The sequence below is a fragment of the Lutra lutra genome, chromosome 1 (assembly GCF_902655055.1).
Source record: "Lutra lutra chromosome 1, mLutLut1.2, whole genome shotgun sequence".
Classification (NCBI taxonomy): Eukaryota; Metazoa; Chordata; class Mammalia; order Carnivora; family Mustelidae; genus Lutra; species Lutra lutra.
In genome coordinates this window covers 138,296,961-138,315,363 of record NC_062278.1, presented here as the reverse complement: position 1 = coordinate 138,315,363, position 18,403 = coordinate 138,296,961, and the positions used below count along the sequence as shown (strand labels likewise).

Below are 18,403 nucleotides of genomic sequence, written 5' to 3'. Positions count from 1 at the left end.
GTGGCGCAGTTAATAAAGTCCTTACTGTTTCCTTCTATCCCACACCTCCCCTCCAAAATCTTAAAAATGTCAGTTTTCAGATTCCATAAATGTCTGGCCCATATGCATATCTCTCCATTCCCAAATGAAATGCTTTCTTTGAAAATAAGGCTGTATTTTAAACAAAAACACTTGTCTGTGCTGAGATATTTCTGCTTATGTAATTTAAACTGTATTTCTTTTTTGAACTTGTTGATGTTGAAGCATTCCACTTTATGAAACATTGCCTCTACCCACCCCCAGCATGCACGAGTTGCTAAATAAAGACCTTTGTTTCACACAAATTTGCTGGAGGTTTATTTAGTCAATTTAAAAATCAATGATTGCCCACCGGAATGGCTAAAGTAAAAAAAAGATGGAAAATACCAAGTTTTGGGGAAAATGCATAGTCACTTGAACTCTCATACATTAGTGGCTGGTTGCAAATTAGTACATATATACCTTAAAAACTGTCCAGCAGTATTAAGATAAATTCCCACAATAAACATGAGGCAGCACTGTGAATGAGCATTATACAATAATTGGCATCAGAGGGATGAATGTCACTGACATAATATTGAGCAAAAGTAGCCAGTCACAAATGAGGAGAATGCATTTACATTAAGTACGAAATAGACAAAACTCACCCACAGTGTTAAAAGTCCCGTTGACGGTTTGGGAGATTGTGATTCAAAGGGGACACAGGTTGGGGAGTTCTGGGATCCTGGTCAAGTTTTGCTTTATGACCTTCATGTTAATTACACAGGAGTGTTCAAGTTTTGAAAACCCACCAAACTCTACACTTATGCAAGTCTCTTTTTCCGTATATATGTTTTACTTCAAGAACATATTTTTTAAAGATTTCATTTATTTGCTTGTCAGAGAGACAAAGAAAGCACAAGCAGAGGGAGTGGCAGGCAGAGGGAGAAGCAGGCTCCTCCCTAAGCAAGGAGCCGGATGCGGGACTCCATCCCACGACCTCGGGATCATGACCTGGGCTGAAGGCAGATACCACCCAGGAGTCCCTCAATAACATATTTTTGAAAGGGATAATCAAGTTCAATTCTATGTTTTGAGCAAAAGATCCCTGAAAATACCATTAGTAGCTTCAGATTCAAACCTAAGGCTCATATTTTGAAATGTATTTATATATCTTAAAATATGCATTTTAAGAATATATAAAAATCCTTATACTAGATTTCCTACTAAAAAGCATTCCTGGGCAAAAAAGAAAAAAAAAAAAGAAAATGGAAAAAAGTTATTGCTTAAAAACAAAACTATTAATCTTTTAATTTTTTTTTTTTTAATTTGACAGACAGAGATCACAAGCAGGCAGAGAGGCAGGCAGAGAGAGAAGGAAGCAGACTCCCTACTGAGCAGAGAGCCCAATACAGGGCTCGATCCCAGGACCCTGAGATCATGACCTGAGCCGAAGGCACTTAGCCACCACTGAGCCACCCAGGTGCCCCTCAAAACTATTAATCTATTTACATATGTTTTTCCTTCATTTTTCTTCTGATGGAGGGAAAAACCCTTAATAGTGTGAATTTCCACCTTATTAAATTTGGGTACAAGACAAAAGTAACAGCCAAAAATACCCTTGATGGGCACCTGGGTGGCTCAGTCATTAAGCGGCTGCCTTCAGCTCAGGTAGTGATCCCAGGGTCCTGGGATTGAGCCCCGCATCAGGCTCCCTGCTAGGCGGGAAGCCTGCTTCTGCCTCTCCTGCTCCCCCTGCTTATGTTCCTGTTCTCGCTGTCTCTCTCTCTCTCTGTCAAATAAATAAATAAAAATCTTAAAAAAAAAAAAAAAGGAAATGCCCTTGATACTTCTTGATACTTTAAGTTGTTTCGTATATACTGTATTAGATCTCACAATTTCTCAAACAACAGATGTACCCATGCAACCTTGGAATCTATCAAGAGTTTTTTCTTACTTAAGCACACGATGAAAGAGTTGATATAGGGGTCGTCTGACATAAAAAATCACATTTTATTTTAGTTGCTGTTGTACTTTTTGAAAAGTGTGTTTGAATACACAGATAATAAATATATGTAGGGCGGATGGAGTACGTACCCGATCTGGGCATCCTCCTAACTAACAGCTTCAGCACCATGAATTCTTCCATGTTCTCTTGACTGAAATCTATGGCTTCCTTTCATTCATATTCTTAAATATCCGTGCCACAGCAATGCCATTTCAATCTCCCATCACCAGGCTCCGGGAGACCTGAGATCTAACCATAACTCCCACATTAACTAGCCCAGGGCCATGGAGGACTCAGATTAACTTCTCTTCTCCAATTAACTTGGTTCCCTCAATTGCAATACTCTCATATCCATCAGTCCACTAGTAGAAAGAGCAACTCAAAAACCATGAGGCAATAAATCAACTCTATTGTCTATGGCTAATGGGGAAACCTTATAAATGAGCCATATCCCTGGCCAAACACTACTATCCCCATCATCCCAGAATGGCCCTTAATTCTAATTTTTTTCTATAGCCACTATTTTGAGGTGGGAGCTGTTTTCACTAATGCTGTGCTACAGGAGGAATAAAAAGACCCATTAGGGCAAGCTATCAATCAGACCCTAAACATAGTAACAGTGGGGACGTGGAAAACAGTATGAATCTGATATTTTGGATCACATTTTAAAGCATCTCTCTGTCAATTATCTTGCAAAAACATCACCCAAATCAGAACAGAGGCTATTCATTTTCTTGAAAATCCATTTTATCTGAGCACTCAGTCAAGCATCATTATTGTCTCCACAGAGCCTTTGAACAGGGGCACCAAAGTATTTTAGAGAGAGGCAAAAGTGTGTCAGGTGAGAGAGAGCCAAGAGAGTGCTGCCCACCAGACAGTATCTCAAATCACACAGCATTCCTTTCACATCATGTTCCGGGGAAGTTGAAAGATCACTTTGAGATTTGTCTTTTAAGTTACAATGAGGTGTAACCTTGGACATTTTGTAAATTCAGTAAAAGTTCATTAACATGGGTCCCTATAATTTCAAATTTTGTAATGATTTGGCATGCATTAGGCTGATGTCTGCCTTTCTATTGCACATATGACAAAAAACTGTATAGAGGCACACCTCGGAGATACTGTGGGTTTGGTTCCAGACCACCCCAATGAAGTAAATATCACAATAAAGTGAGCTAAAGAATTTTTTTTAAAGATTTATTTATTTATCTATTTATTTTAGAGAGAAAGAGAAACAGTAAGGGGAGGAGGAGAGAGAGAGAGCACCAGCTCCTGAAACAGACTCCCCAACCGAGCTCAGAGCCTGAGGCAGGGCTTGTTCCCAGGACGCTGAGATGGAAACCTGAGCAGAAACCAAGAGCTGGCCTCCCAACCAACTGAGCCACCCAAGTGCCCTGGGTTAAATGACAATTTTTGGTTTCCAGTGCATATAAAAGTTATGTTTACACTATACAGTAGTCTGTTAAGTGTGCAGTAGCATTGTGTCTAAAAAGACAATGTACATGCCTTAATTAAAAATATTTATTTCCCTAAGAAAAGTGCTAACCATCATCTGAGGTCTCAATGAGTTGTCATCTTTTTTGCTAGTGGAAGGTCTTGCCTTGATGTTGATGGCTGCTGAGTGATCAAAGGAGGTTGGTCGCTGAAAGCTGGGGTGGCAGTGGCAATTTCTTAATATAAGACAACAATGAGATTCGACACATCAATTGACTCTTCCTTTCTTGAGTGATTTCTCTGTAGCATGCGGTGCTGTTTGATAGCATTTTACCCATAGTAGAGTCTTTCAAAATTGGTGTCAATCCTCTCAAACCCTCCTGCTGTTTTATCAACTAAGTTTATATAATACTCTAAATCCTTTGTTGTTATTTCAACAATCTTCAAAGCATCTTCACCAGAAGTTTCCATCTCAAGAACCACTTTCTTTGCTCATCCTCAAGAATCAACTCTTTATCCGTTAAAGTTCTATCATGAGATTGCAACAGTTCAGTCCTATCTTCAGGCTCCATTTCCAAGTCTAGTTCTCTTGCTATTTCCACCATATCCACAGTGACTTTCTCCATTGAAGTCTTGAAACCTTCCCAGTCGTCCATGAGGGTTGGAATCAACTTCTTCCAAACTCCTGTTAACGTTGATATTTTGACCTTCCCTCTTAATGGCATTTAGAATGGTGAATTCTTTCCAGGTTTTCAAAGTACTTTTCCCAGATGCATCAGAGGAATCACTCACTATCTATGGCAGCTACAACCTTACAAAATGTGTTTCTTTTTTTTTTTCCCCAAAGATTTACTTATTTTAGCCAAATGCAGAGCCTGACAAAGGACTCTATCTTAGGATCCTGCAATCACGACCTGAGCAGAAATCAAGAGTTGAAGACTTAACCAACCGAGGCAGCCAGGCACCCCCAAATTGTGTTTCTTAAATAAGAAGACCTGAAAGTCAAAATTACTCTTTGAGGGGAACCTGGGTGGCTCAGTGGGTTAAAGCCTCTGCCTTCAGCTCAGGTCATGATCCCTGGGTCCTGAGACTGAGCCCTGCATTGGGCTCTCTGCTCAGCAGGGAGTCTGCTTCCTCCCCGCCCGCCCCCCCACCCGCCTGCCTCTCTGCCTACTTGTGATCTCTGTCAAATAAATAAATAAATATTTTTTAAAGGATTTTATTTATTTATTTGACAGAGAGAGATCACAAGTAGGCAGAGAGGCAGGCAGAGAGAGGAAGGGAAGCAGGCTCCCCACTGAGCAGAGAGCCTGATGTGGGGCTCACTCCCAGGACCCTGAAATCATGACCTGAGCTGAAGGCAGACGCTTTAACCCACTGAGCCACCCAGGCACCCCTAAATAAATAAATCTTAAAAAAAAAAGTTACTCTTTGATCCATGGGCTGCAGAACGGATGTAATGTTAGCAGGCATGAAAACTTTAATCTTATTGTACAACTTGGATGACCAGCTGCATTATTAATGAGCAGTAATACTTTGAAAGGAATCTTTTTTCTGTAAGTCTCAACAGTGGGTTTAAAATTAAAATATTCAGTAAACCATATTATAAACAGAAGTGCTATCATCCAGACTTTGTTGTTGCATGGCATAGAGCAGGTGGAGTAGATCTAGCATGATTCTTAAGGGCCCTGGGACTTTTCTTGGAATGGTCAATGAGTATTAGCTTCAACTTAAAGTCACCAGCTGCACTAACCCCTAAAAAAAGGTCAGCCTGTCCTTTGAAGCTCTGAAGCCAGACATTAACTTCTCCTCTCCAGCTATGAAAATCCTAGATGCCATCTTCTTCCAGTAGGAGGCTGTGTTAACTACATGAAAATCTGTTACTTAGCACAGCCCCCTTCACTAGTTATCTTAGCTGGATCTTCTGGATCTCCTGCTGCAGCTTCTACATCAGGACTGGCTGCTTCCCCTTGCACTTTGATGTTATGGAGACGGCTGCTTCCCTTAAACTTCATGAACCCACCTCTGCTGGCTGCAAAGTTTTCCTTTGCAGCTTCCTCACTTCTCCCAGCCTTCACAGAATCGAAGAAAGTTAGGACCTTCCCCTGGATTAGGCATGGCTTAAGGGAACGTTTGGTTGGTTTGAACTTCTATCCAGACCACTCAGACTTTCCCCCTATCAGCAATGAGGCTGTTTTACTTTCTTAGCACTCACATGTTCATGGCAGTAGCACTTTTAATTTTCTTCCAGAACTTCCTTGCATTCACAACTTAGCTGTTTGGCACAAGAGGGTTAGTTTTTGGCCTATTTTGACTTTCAACATCCTTCCTCACTAAACTTAACGATTTCTAGCTTTTTGATTTAAAGTGAGAGACATGCAACTCTTCCTTTCATGTGAATACTTAGAGACCACTGTAGGGTTATTAATTGACCTAATTACAATATCGTTGTGTCTCAGGAAGTAGATGGGCCCAAGGAATGAGCGAGAGACAGGGAAAGGCCAAGTAGTGGAGGAGTTGGAAAACACACATTTATTGATTTAAGTTTGCCACCTTATACAGGCAACGTTGGTGGTATTCCAAAACAATTAAAATAGTAATATGAAAGGTCACCAATCGTGGTCACCAAAACAAATATAATAATAGTGAAAAGGTCTGAAATATTGGGAGAATGGCCAAAATGTGACACACAGGCACAAAGTGAGCAAATGTTAGGAAAATGGCACAATAGAGTTGCTCTATATAGGGTTGCTACAAACCTTTGATTTGTAAAAAGCACAATTATCTGTGAAGCACCATAAAGTAAACCACAATAAAAGGAGGTATGCCAGTATGAGCAAAACAGTTGAAGGGAGGTACTGGCTTCTTTCTTTCCTCCCTCCTTCCCTTCTTCCTTTCTTCCTTCAGCTTCTCCTTCAGATTTATCCACAACAACAGCCTTACAGATATACCTTTGACTACCTCTAAAATTAGAAAGCAAAGCATACACCACTTGCTTCTTCCCAAAAAAGAGGATAGATGCAAAAACTTACCATGCAGGTAGACAAGACCCTTCACAATGTGATGACTTATCCATCCTTTCCCTGCTTTCCTGAATTTCTCTACCAGGCCCTCTGCCCTGACTCTCTGATGATATCTCCATCCTTACATGACTATAATCATTCAAAGCTACTCCCCAAGGCTGGCCTCTTCCTCTCTATCCGACAGGCATAGTAATGATCACGCAACACCTTCCGGTCAACAGTAATTCAAGTCTGGTTGCAATAAATCTCTTAGAAGGCTAAGGTGGGAGGCAGCACATCCTTCAGCCTCAAATCCAGAGGTGAAGGATTCTTAAAACAGGGTAAAGGGCAGAAATCCTGTGTCAATTTTAAGTCCTTCTGTGTATAGCAGCAGTAATTACCATGTGGGCTGGTGAGTGCTAAAACAGATGAGGCTCTGCCAGGATTTAAGTTAATAACACCTTTGACTTCCATGGATAAATACAATTCGTGGGGAGGAAACAGGATTTATACCCTACATGGTAAAATGTATTTTGGGGATTGTATAAATAATTACACAGTGCTCAAATCCAGTGGAATGTCCCATGTCTCCACTTCGGTACTTCCTTCTTCTTCATTGGGAAACAAGAATGTCGGAGAATTTGACTTGCTATTCGTATTGTAAAAGACCTAGATGCTTCCTACTCGCCCACAAAAGGTTAAATTTGGCAATAAGCAAAAACAAAGGATAAGTTTTCCAGTATGAGTTCAAGGTTTAATAACGTAATATAAGGAGGTCAGATATAAAAGTAAATCGAATTGTGAGCTCTTCCTTTCTCTTTAGTGATTCTGCTGTCCTGATGAGATTCAAATTGCATTTCCCAGTGTAACTCAGTAGCAGAAAGGGGGATGGATACAGACACTGCATATCTTCACATTTCTTCTATCAAACAGGACTTTGATTGGATTTTTTATGATAAATATGTGTGACATATAGTCTTTGAAATTATTACACAGTAATGTAATACCCTAAGTGTTAACAGCATCAACACTATGCGACCTAAACACTTTCAGGCGCTCTTCATACTTCACACTAAATCTGATGAGTCTGGTTCCCAGCAACCATTGTCTCGATGCTACTTATCCATGATGTAGTGACGAGTTTGGTAGTTTTTAGAAATTAGTCCAGGAGGTAGGTAATGAGGCAGGGGAGGGAAAGGGACTGCAGATGAGTAGACAAAGGCTGCTCCTGATGGTAATGGATGATGGGACACTCGTATCTATAGCAGGAGGAGACAGCAGTAATGGGAATACCAACTGAGTCTATCATCAAGCCCTTAGGTACCCTTCCTCTTTACCACATTTGCTACTACTGCTTTCTCCCGGCCTTACTCACATCTCATCCATTCTTCAAAAGTGTTCTTCCTGCCTTTAGGTTTCCTCCCATGCTGCTTCCAATAAGCTATGAAAATACAGGATATTGAGTAAAAATACCCAATTGTTTTTCACTGCTTACTTAAAGTATTAACATAACATTCCAGATTCTTTACCAATATGGGAGGTCTATTTTCAAGGGACCAAAAAAACCAAACCAAACCAAACCAAAACCCAGGAATGGGATGGGTAGTATGAAGAAGTGACCTAATGGAAGGGTCATATTAAAAAGGAGGGGGAAGTCCCGTGGAGGACCCACAACTGTGTGGGGGACAAGCCTTAATAGCAGTCTCCCCAGCTCTTCTCAGCCTTTGTACTACACTGAGGGATGAAAACAAAGATTCTTTGGTGAAATAGCAGGTGAAGGCTGTACCTTACCTTCAGGAACCCCTCCGACGGCCATCCGTCCACAGTGCAGCCTCTGTATGTCTCAGGTCTTTGCTCTGTCCCCATTGCATTTTCCTTGAGTAAACACCCTTCCTCTACATGCCCCAGGGTTTTAGGGACCCAAAGTAAAGGGCACTAGAACCCCAAGACCTATGTAACAACAGAGGGTAGAGTGGAGTTGGTAAGAGATGAACAGATGCGCTGGAGACCCCCTGAGCTGGACAGTGGCTAAAGATACTTTTAATATCAATATTTAATGAAAAAGGAGGATCTTATAAAAACAATGTGTTTTAAATTTGTTTCTATGTAGGAAAAAAGACTGGCAGAATGCACACAAAATATTTATAGTGATGGCTTGTGGAATTATGGTTTCTTCTTATGTCCTTTCTTCTCAGGATCCTTATTTTCAATTTTTCTAGAATAAACATAAAAGAATACATAGTGGGATTCTAACAACTCTAGAGATTTGAGGTAAGAAATGACAAGAAGTTCAAGACAGGACAGTAAGAGTGATGAGGTCGTATTTCTGGGGAGATCACTTTTTACATATTCCAATGATTTAAGTTTTAATAGATATTCGAAAGACAGAGAGAGAGAGAAAGAGGAAAGAAGGAAGGAAAAATAGATATCAAATCAAGTGATGCTTAACTCATTTGAAAGTGCCAAGTTGTTTTTTGTTTTTTGTTTTCGTTTTTCCATGTTGTTCCAAGTTCCTTTTCTCCTTAAATAAAAAACTTATTCCTCTTCCAGGAGCATGTATAGCCCTTTTTAAGAAATCCCTAATCATCAGGAAAAAGAGGAGGCTGGGAACTTGAGATCCAAAGAAATTTCCCCAAGATGTGCTTTTGTCAATAGTTGCACCAGCCTTGTTCAACAAATCATTGATTATGTTATTGACTAGTAGAGCTATTATTTGCTTCAAGAAAACCAAACCGCTTCTGCTGGTAAAGAGAGATAATTATCACCTAATAATAAAGAGAGATAATTATCACCTAAAATTATCACCTAAAATTGAAAGGGTTTTCCACATATGGTTAAACACAAATCCAGCTGGGATAGGTTTAGAGGAGGAGCCAGGACAATTGGGTACAGTCCAATGAGAAATAGAGATAAGGGGGTCCTGATGATGTAAACAATATAATGCACACAACAATATAATGTACACAGCCAGAACCCAGTGATAGCTGTCACTGAAGTTTCCATTATGTGCTAGACACCATGCCACACGCTTTACATGTCTTACATCTAAACTTCTCATTGATCAACCTGACCAATATTTTACCAAACTGAACCACATTTTACAAAGGGGGAAATTGTGATATGCAGTATTTTCTTCAGAGTCACACAGCTGTTAAGTGCCACAGGGCAGAATTTAAACACAAGTCTGAGTTTGATTTTCTAATTTTGCTTTACTACAAAATTCTGGGAATGATCTTGTTCTATAAACAATGTTTTAGGAATTGAGTTTCATTATCATTTAATTTTTCTCCCCATGCTATAGGATGTAATGATACATATGCTTTATTAAATACCATAGTGTAATAGAAAAAAATGAAATAAAGTCTTAGGATAATCAACAAATTTCTCTCAATCAAGAATAAGAGTATAACCTCTCTCTCTCTTTCTCTTTTTAGATTTTATTTTATTTTTTAAGATTTTATTTATTTATTTGAGAGAGAGAGAGAGAGCATGAGAAGGGAGAAGGTCAGAGGGAGAAGCAGACTCCCTGTGGAGCTGGGAGCCCGATGTGGGACTTGATCCTGGGACTCCAGGATCATGACCTGAGCTGAAGGCAGTCGCTTAACCAACTGAGCCACCCAGGCGCCCCCTATTTTTTTTTTTTTCCCAGTAATCTCTTCACCCATCATGGGACTCAAATCTACAACCTGGAGATCTTTACAATCACATTTACAACCTACCAAGCCAGCCATGGCCCCCAGAACCTCTCTTTGAAACAAGATTCAGCTACTTTAGTGTCAGATTGGAATACATCCCTCATTAAGATACACATGGCTCTTAAAGTTGCTTCAGTATCCAATAAGACCCTGGGATGTGAAAACTACCACTGGTGCTGCTTTCAGTCCCCATGTTGAGATAAAGAGAATGTACTCATAAAAGCTTCCTGATAACTCATGTAAGTTTTTAAGGGCAGTAACCTAAGTCTTTAACATATGTAGCACCATATTCTGACCTCATTCACAAAGCATTTGTCTGACACATCCTCCCAATATGTTTTTGTTTCTTGCTTTCTTAGGAACCTTCAGAAATGGTCATCTCTGTACCATGGCAGCTCTAGGTAGGACACACAGTGACATCCCCTGGATTCATCTCTTCTAAGACTGGAAGATACAAAGAGCACTGACCCCAGTCAACTCTGAGCTATGGCTCTCTATTTCAACAGTCCTCTGGAGGAAAGAGGCCAAACATGATGGACAACTCTAAGGAAGCAGAAAAATGTCTGATTCAATGGGTTTGGCTTTATGATTGCTATTTGTAAGTCACTTCCTTTTGAGAAGAAGACAATGAAGCAAACTTGCATCCTTGATACTTGACTTTAAGAAAAGCAATTTAAGATTTCTTCAAATTTACTGTTGTTCAGTGAAAAAGAACTTCCCTTAAATCAGAATTCGAGGATCAAGTTAACTCGAATTACACAAGGCTATCGTTGGAGGAATCTATGGTCTTTCTAGGGCAATGGGAATAATTGTTGGTGCCATTAATCATAATACCCACAAGAATCAAGCATGGACAAGGGGGTCTGGGATTCTAGGATTACTTCGTTAAGGACCCAGAAGAAAATATTTGGAGATTAGGTTGCAAGTGATTGGAAATTAAGTTAGTCATTCATTCAACAAATATTTATTGAGTGCCCTCTATGGTTGGGAACTGTTCTACGTGTTTGAATATATCAGTAAACAAAATAGGATAGATCTCTGTCCTCTGCCCCAAGAGACTGTACATTCCACTTTGGAGAGAAAAACAATAAACTATAAATAATCACATAGTTTATCAGAAGGTTTTAAATGCTGTAAGAACAACAACAACAATGACAACAAAAGGGGGATTAAAGAATGTGGGAAAGGGGGAATGATAGTCTCAGGGAATCATTCATGGATGTGCTACTTAATATTGTTTTTGAATATTAATGACTTTATGTGTGCCATTGTAGGTCCTCTTAGAAGCCAATGATGAGACCACCATAATGCAGGTCTCAGGTAAAGCAAAGGAGAGAGGGAAGGAAGAAAACCTGGGCAACAGTGTCTTCGACTGCAGTGCAGTTGTAATGAAAGTTCACCAAGGTCATCATGGAGGCACCCAGCCAAAACGATAACAGCGCAGTTCCGTACCGCCAGGAACAGACTGTTTAGCACCTCTGCTTCACTCAGTCACGGGGCTGGAAGCTGCCCATAGAAAGCCTGGCCTCTGTACCAACACAGTGAAACGGTTTCAGAGCACAAGAGCTGGGCCATTAGCCAATTACTCTCCTGTAATCAGATACAAGAGGCACATTCTCATGGTTGCCACAATTAGCAGAGCAGATTATGTCACATTTTTGGCAGAATTGCATCCATGCCCTTCCTCTTGTCACTGAACCTTCTTATTCCACCAGAAACCAAAGCACCTCTCCGCAGGCAGCCCTGGTAGAACCATCGAATGTGGTGCTCTGACACCCTCCCTGGAAGGATGGGCAAACAGCCCACGCTGGGCCAATCAGTCTTTCTTTTCCAGCAATTTTGATCTTGAACAGAGGGACCCAAGATCAAAAATGGAGCAAGCAGATTCATTTAACAATGAAGGCCAGAAAAGTCTTTCTGATTATTCCTACTACCTAGACCTTACAAAAAACTACTGCTTCCTGTCTTTTTCAAGAGCTGGTTGCTCATTACTTTCTTTGGTTCTATAAGTTATAACATATGTTTTTATTTTATTTTATTTTATTTTATTTTTATTTATTTATTTGACAGACAGACATCACAAGTAGACAAAGAGGTGAGCAGAGACAGAGAGAGGGGGAAGGAGGCTCCCTGCTGAGCAGAGAGGCCGATGTGGGGCTCGATCCCAGAACCCTGGGATCATGACCTGAACCGAAGGCAGGGGCTTTAACCCACTGAGCCACCCAGGCGCCCCACAACATATGTTTTTAATAAACTAGTATTTTTGCTTCAGATAACCAGAATCCATTTGTGTTGCTGATGAGGAACCCTAATCACAGAATGATATGTTTAGAAAAGGAGAGTCAAGATGTAATGGAAAGAATACAGACCTTAGATGACCTTGCATGTGGTCAAGTCCTGGTTTCTGCATTTACTTACTGAGTTGGCTCAAATATAATTTTTACACCTGTCCGCACCACATCTGCATACTGGATATACCATTGCTTCTCATGGTTAAGGACTTTGAAGAGGCCAGTATATGCCAAAGTATTTTACACCTTTTGACTACCTATACAAAATAATGACTTTACCTATACATGTAATGCTTTCATTCTTTACCTATTAAAAAACAATCAGGGAGGTGCCTGGGTGGCTCAGTTGGTTAAGCATTTACCTTTGGCTCAATTCACGATCCCAGGGTCCTGGATGGAGCCCCACTGGGCTCCCTGCTCAGCAGGAAGTCTGCTTCTCCCTCTCCCTTTGCCCCACCCTTCACTTGTCCCCATTCACTCTCTCTCTCTCAAATAAATAAAATCTTTTTTAAAAAATCAGGCACAACTATGGTTCAATATTAATATTTGTTAAAGCTAGGCAATAGCATAAATATAAAGCTAGGTGAGTATTGGTTGTAAAAATCTCTGTGTACGTATGAAAGATCTCATGATTTTATTTTTAATTAAGGAAACATTACTTTGGAAAATGGAGAATTATTCAGCATTTACTTGGACATCTAAACTAGTATTAAACTGCAACATAAAGTCAGCTCAGATTGCTGGGGTTAGAAAGATCTTTGAGATGACGGAATGAAACTCTTTACTGGAAAGATGAAAATACTGAATTCAGAGTGGTTGAGTAAACCATTCCAAATGGTTAATGTTAATTGTCGTTAGAGGTGGGACTAGACCTCAAGTCATAGGACTTTCAGTTTCACGGGCTTTGTGCTAAAACACAGTGCATTTCTCCAAGGATTAAAAGAAATCTTCAAAGGATTAATAATGATCACATGAGTGAATAATCCGATTTTGATATCTGAAAAGGAAAATTTATACTTGCATATATTATTGATAAAATAATCCAGGACACATAACAAATTCAGCGTGATCAAGTTTGAGGGTTTGGGGTTTTTTAAAAAGATTTTATTTATTTATTTGACAGAGAGAGCGCACAAGCAGGGGGATTGGGAGAGGGAGAAGCAGGCTCCCTGCTAAGCAGGGAGCCCAATGCAGGGCTCCATCCCAGGGCTCTGGGATCATGACTTGAGCCAAAGGCAGATGCTTAACTGACTGAGCCACCCAATATTATAAGTATAATAATATTATTATTATTATTATTATATTAATATATTAATTATATATTTATATAAATATTAATATTTAATATTTTAAATATCAAAATATTTAATTTTAAATATCGAAATTTATTTAAATAAATTTTAATATTTAAAATATTTAAAATATTTTATTTAAAAAAATAAATCTTTTTAAAAGATTTATTTTATTCATTTGAGAGAAAGTTTGGCCACACTTGTGCGCACACATACACATGCACAAGCAGGGGAGGGGCAGAGGGAGAGGGAGAGAGAGAGAGTGAAGCAGGCTCCTAGCTGAGCTGAGCGTGGGGTTCAGTGAAGGGCTCGATCTCACGACCCCTGGGATCATGACCTGAGCTGAAATCAAGAGTCACTTAACTGGCCGAGCCACTAGGCACCCCAGGCCAGTATGTTTTTTTCTTAAGCAGATTTAGGATTAGAATATGTGTTTAAAAGGTTGAGCAAGTGAAATCAAAATGATGGGAAATATGTTCTATGGGAGAAAGCAGATATTCTGAGATGAGAATTTGGAAACAAGGAAACAGAAATTGAAAAGAAGCGTTAAGGATCTCATGACAATTCTCCAGTGTATAAATACATTGTTGCAGTTTTAGGTGTCATTTTAGCACTTTCCAAGAACATGCAGACAACAAACATACTGAACATTTCTTCCATTGTGCAAACTCGAGTCTTAGCAAAGACTCATGAACACAGCGCCAGATTGCCCTGAGTCACAACTTGGCAGGCATATTGAAGCAAAACAGTTAGATGTTTCCCCAATTTGCTGCTCCTCCCCTAAAAAGGAGCTGATCCCTCACCAGAACTTGAGGCCAAACCCCACTGCCCAGGTGAGCACAGCTGTGCCCTTCCTGCACTGGCAAGTCTGTCCCAAGACACTCTTTTGTGAAAGCTGAATCACACATAACATTTTCTCACTCGCTTCCCTAAGATTATAGGCATCTTTTCTCCAACAACAACAAAAGTACATTTCGATCCTGTACAGTAATTAAAACATGACAATTTAGGGGCACCTGGGTGGCTCAGTGGGTTAAAGCCTCTGCCTTTGGCTCAGGTCATGATCCCAGAGTCTTGGGATCGAGCCCCGCATGGGGCTCTCTGCTCAGCAGGGAGCCTGTTTCCCCCTTTCTCTCTGCCTGCCTCTCTGCCTACTTGTGATCTCTGTCTGTCAAATAAATAAATAAAATCTTTAAAAAAAAAATAAAATAAAAATAAATAAATAAATAAATAAATAAACAAACCATGACAATTTAGAATGCTTCTAAATCATGTGGGCCCCAATTCGATATTCCCTAACAGATCTGGGACATTCATCTTCAGAGGGCAGCAAACTTCTGGAGAGGGCCGGGTCGTCAATATTTTTGGCTCTGCAGTTCAGACATCCTGTCTCAACTATTCAGCTCTGCTATTGTAGTGACAGAACAGTAATAAACAACACATAAGCAAATGAGCATGGCCATTTTCCAATAAAATGTCCTTTATAAAACCAGCACCCTGCCAAAGAAGCCTATAAACTCCCGTGTTCTAGGAGTTAATCCTTCATTCCTTGGGTGTTGTGACCAGACTCGACACTACCAGACTGTTTAAGAAGCGCTTTCTGTTAGAGGCACCTGAGTGGCTCAGTGGGTTAAAGCCTCTGCCTTCAGATCAGGTCATGATCTCAGGGTCCTGGGATCGAGCCCCACATCGGACTCTCTGCTCAGCAGGGAGCCTGCTTCCCCTCTCTCTCTGCCTGCCTCTCTGCCTACTTGTGATCTCTGTATGTCAAATAAATAAATAAAGTCTTTAGGGAAAAAAAAAAAAAAGCACTATTTGTTAGTGCAAGAACCAAGTAGACCCTGGACTGTGAATGTCATAGAGGTGCATTCTCAAAGAAGATTATCCAGATGATCCTATTTTCCTAAATGGAGGGTAGTCATTTCCTTTCTCTTTTGATAATGAAAATATACTTAATTATCCTTTACCTAAAAATAAGCTTAATAACCTTAGAGGAATCTCTAACAAGGCATGTCTTGCAATTCCATTAACAGAAGCAACGTGGGGATTATGACATTGAGTATGAACTTTGTGAGCTGCATCCCAAAAGCAAAATACATGCAAATTAGAAGAGAAAAGAGTCAAATGGAGATGGGTCAAAGAGTCTACAGACTCAGGCCAAAGCAACTAGAAGCTCAAATATGTGAGAAACTTCTACTTTGGAGATCTTTTTTTTTTTTTAAGATTTTATTTATTTACTTGACAGAGAGAGAGATCACAAGTAGGTGGGGGGGGGGGGGGAAGCAGGCTCCCTGCTGAGCAGAGAGCCTGATGCAGGGCTCTATCCCAGGACCCTGAGATCATGACCTGAGCCAAAGGCAGCGGCTTAATCCACTGAGCCACCCAGGTGCCCCTCTGCAGATCTCTTTTATGCAGAGAAAAAAACAGGTAGTTTTCTAAATCATTAAGGATATTATACACAATGAAACAATTTCAAGCAAAAGGGGATTTTTTTTTTAGACCTCAAGACACATTCCAAGTTTAATGTTTTCCCTTTCAATAATATATTTTCTTAGCAGCATTGTTAACAAGATTCCTTTTGTTGTTTGACTCCTACTGTAATTTCTGAAACACAGTGCTTTTATTTATTTATTTATTTATTTATTTTCATGGTGGAACATAATGTTTCAAAAGATAATTTAGTGGACTCAGCATTGAAGAATTCTGGGTAAGTAAAGACTTCAAGAAAAATCGCTGTCCTTATCATAGATAAAATCAGTTCTCCGGTTATAGCTTGGTTATACTGCCCAACCCTAGAGATGCTCCAAGCCGTGTAAGTTTTTTTTCACTTGATGTCATTTTTAATAATGATGGTTTGGGGGATCTGTTCATCAGTGCTCTGTGGATTAGTAACTACTAAAAAAACAAACACACTAAAACAGTAAACCATTCCCCAGCCTTCCCTCCCCTCTCATCTCAAAACATATATACCCAACAAAGTAAAAAAGGCCAGGTCAGATGGATTCCATTGCAGATGCACATTTTAGAGTCATTCTTGACATTTCTTTCTCATCACCCCCCACCCTCAAACCAAAGAGATCACCAATCCTGTCAATTCCAGCAGCTAAACCTTTGAGATGGGTTTTAAATCCACTCTGGCATCTTTACTGGCCATACCCTAGACTAAACTGGAGCTGCCGGAACTTGAGTCTGCAACAGAATCCCCCCGGACCGCTTGTGAAGGCAGCGGTCGCAGAGCACCCCCCTCCTGATTTGATTCAGAAGGTGTGGGCGGGGCCTTTTGCACAATCCCTTGGACAAAACAGATTGCCTGGCCCGAATGTCGCAGGGCTCTACAATTTGTGTCCAAAGAACAAAGTTAATTAAGATGAATTCCAACTTGACAATAATATTACTGCTGGCTGTGAGACTGATGGCTAACATTTACTGAGCGCCCATGGGCAGGCACCACGCAAAGCACTTTACAAGTACTTTGGGTTCATTTAAAACTAAGAAGTAGATGCACTAACTGTTATTGCCATCTTACAGGTGAGAAAACTGAGGCTCAGGAAGTTGAAGTAAACTGCTCCAAACCACATAGTTCATAAGTTATGGGAACTTTTTTGCCTGGTAGATCCAAATCTAGACTCTGAAATTCATTATTTCTAGCATTACACGGTTCTTTATATTCTCTATCACTTACTTTCTTTATCTAATCCCCTTCATAGTTTTAAGATACAGAATATTATCCCTGTTTGCTTCTCAAAGGTGAATTTAGAAATTGGAGAGTTGAATGACTTGGCTAAGGCCACGTAGAACATGTCAGCAACCAAGCCAGGACTCAACTCAAATATTCACATACACAGCTCATGATTCCTTCCATTCAGACATGCTGGAAATGGGGAAAAGTGCTCTCTAAAATAAGATGATTTTTGCTACATTTCTGTTCTCAAATATGCGTCTAAAAATGTGAATTCATTCGACCATTTTGCCAAGCTGCTAACAGCCGACGAATGGACTACTTTACAGAGAGCTCTTTCGGCTTTGAGGGATAGTCACATGCCACATGCCACAGCCTATTGGGAGAGCGAATATTTCACATTCAGAGGGGTTCCACAGTCTCCAACACCATGCACAGGGATCCCTGAGTTGTGTGAAAGTTGCTGGCCTTGTCTGCGTTCTCTGGTGGCTGACTCTCCAGCTGCTTTCCCCCTGCCTTTTTTTGCTAGCTGCTCCAGCGAGACACTCACTTCTTGGCTGCCTTGCTTATTTACCTCCTTCGTGCCTGCATCGGCCCAAGCTCTCAAAGGAAACTGGGGTAGAAAGGGCTGAAAGCTGAGGGATTCAGTAACAAACAAGTCCCCAGTCTTCATTCCTGGAGTAAGATGCCCTCAGGACAACCTGGTCACTTCCCTTGCAAATAGTTGTTGCTTTATCAATCCAGCAGAAAACTCCAGAATGCCACTCCTTCTATTGCTGCAAGACAGAGAATGAGAAGAGTTTCTCCAAATAGAAAAAGAAGAAAAATATCCGAGCAACAGAACCAATGTCTAGAAACAGAAAGAAAAGGGAAGGTTGAGGTCACAGATCCAAAGAAAACTTCCTTGGAAGGAGAGGTTACCATGAAGCTGAGTCAGGGAAGCAAAATGAGTTTAGAGGAGTGTGTACAGATGGTGTCTCAAAGCTATTTTAATGGGGGCAATAG

General features: G+C 40.3%; 1 protein-coding gene across 1 annotated transcript in view; it reads right to left on the bottom strand.

Annotated features, from left to right (window-relative positions):
* Positions 1-18,403, bottom strand: part of KCNH8 (potassium voltage-gated channel subfamily H member 8) — a 385,143-nt gene that overhangs the window by 221,458 nt on the left and 145,282 nt on the right. The gene's annotated exons all lie outside the window — the stretch shown is intronic.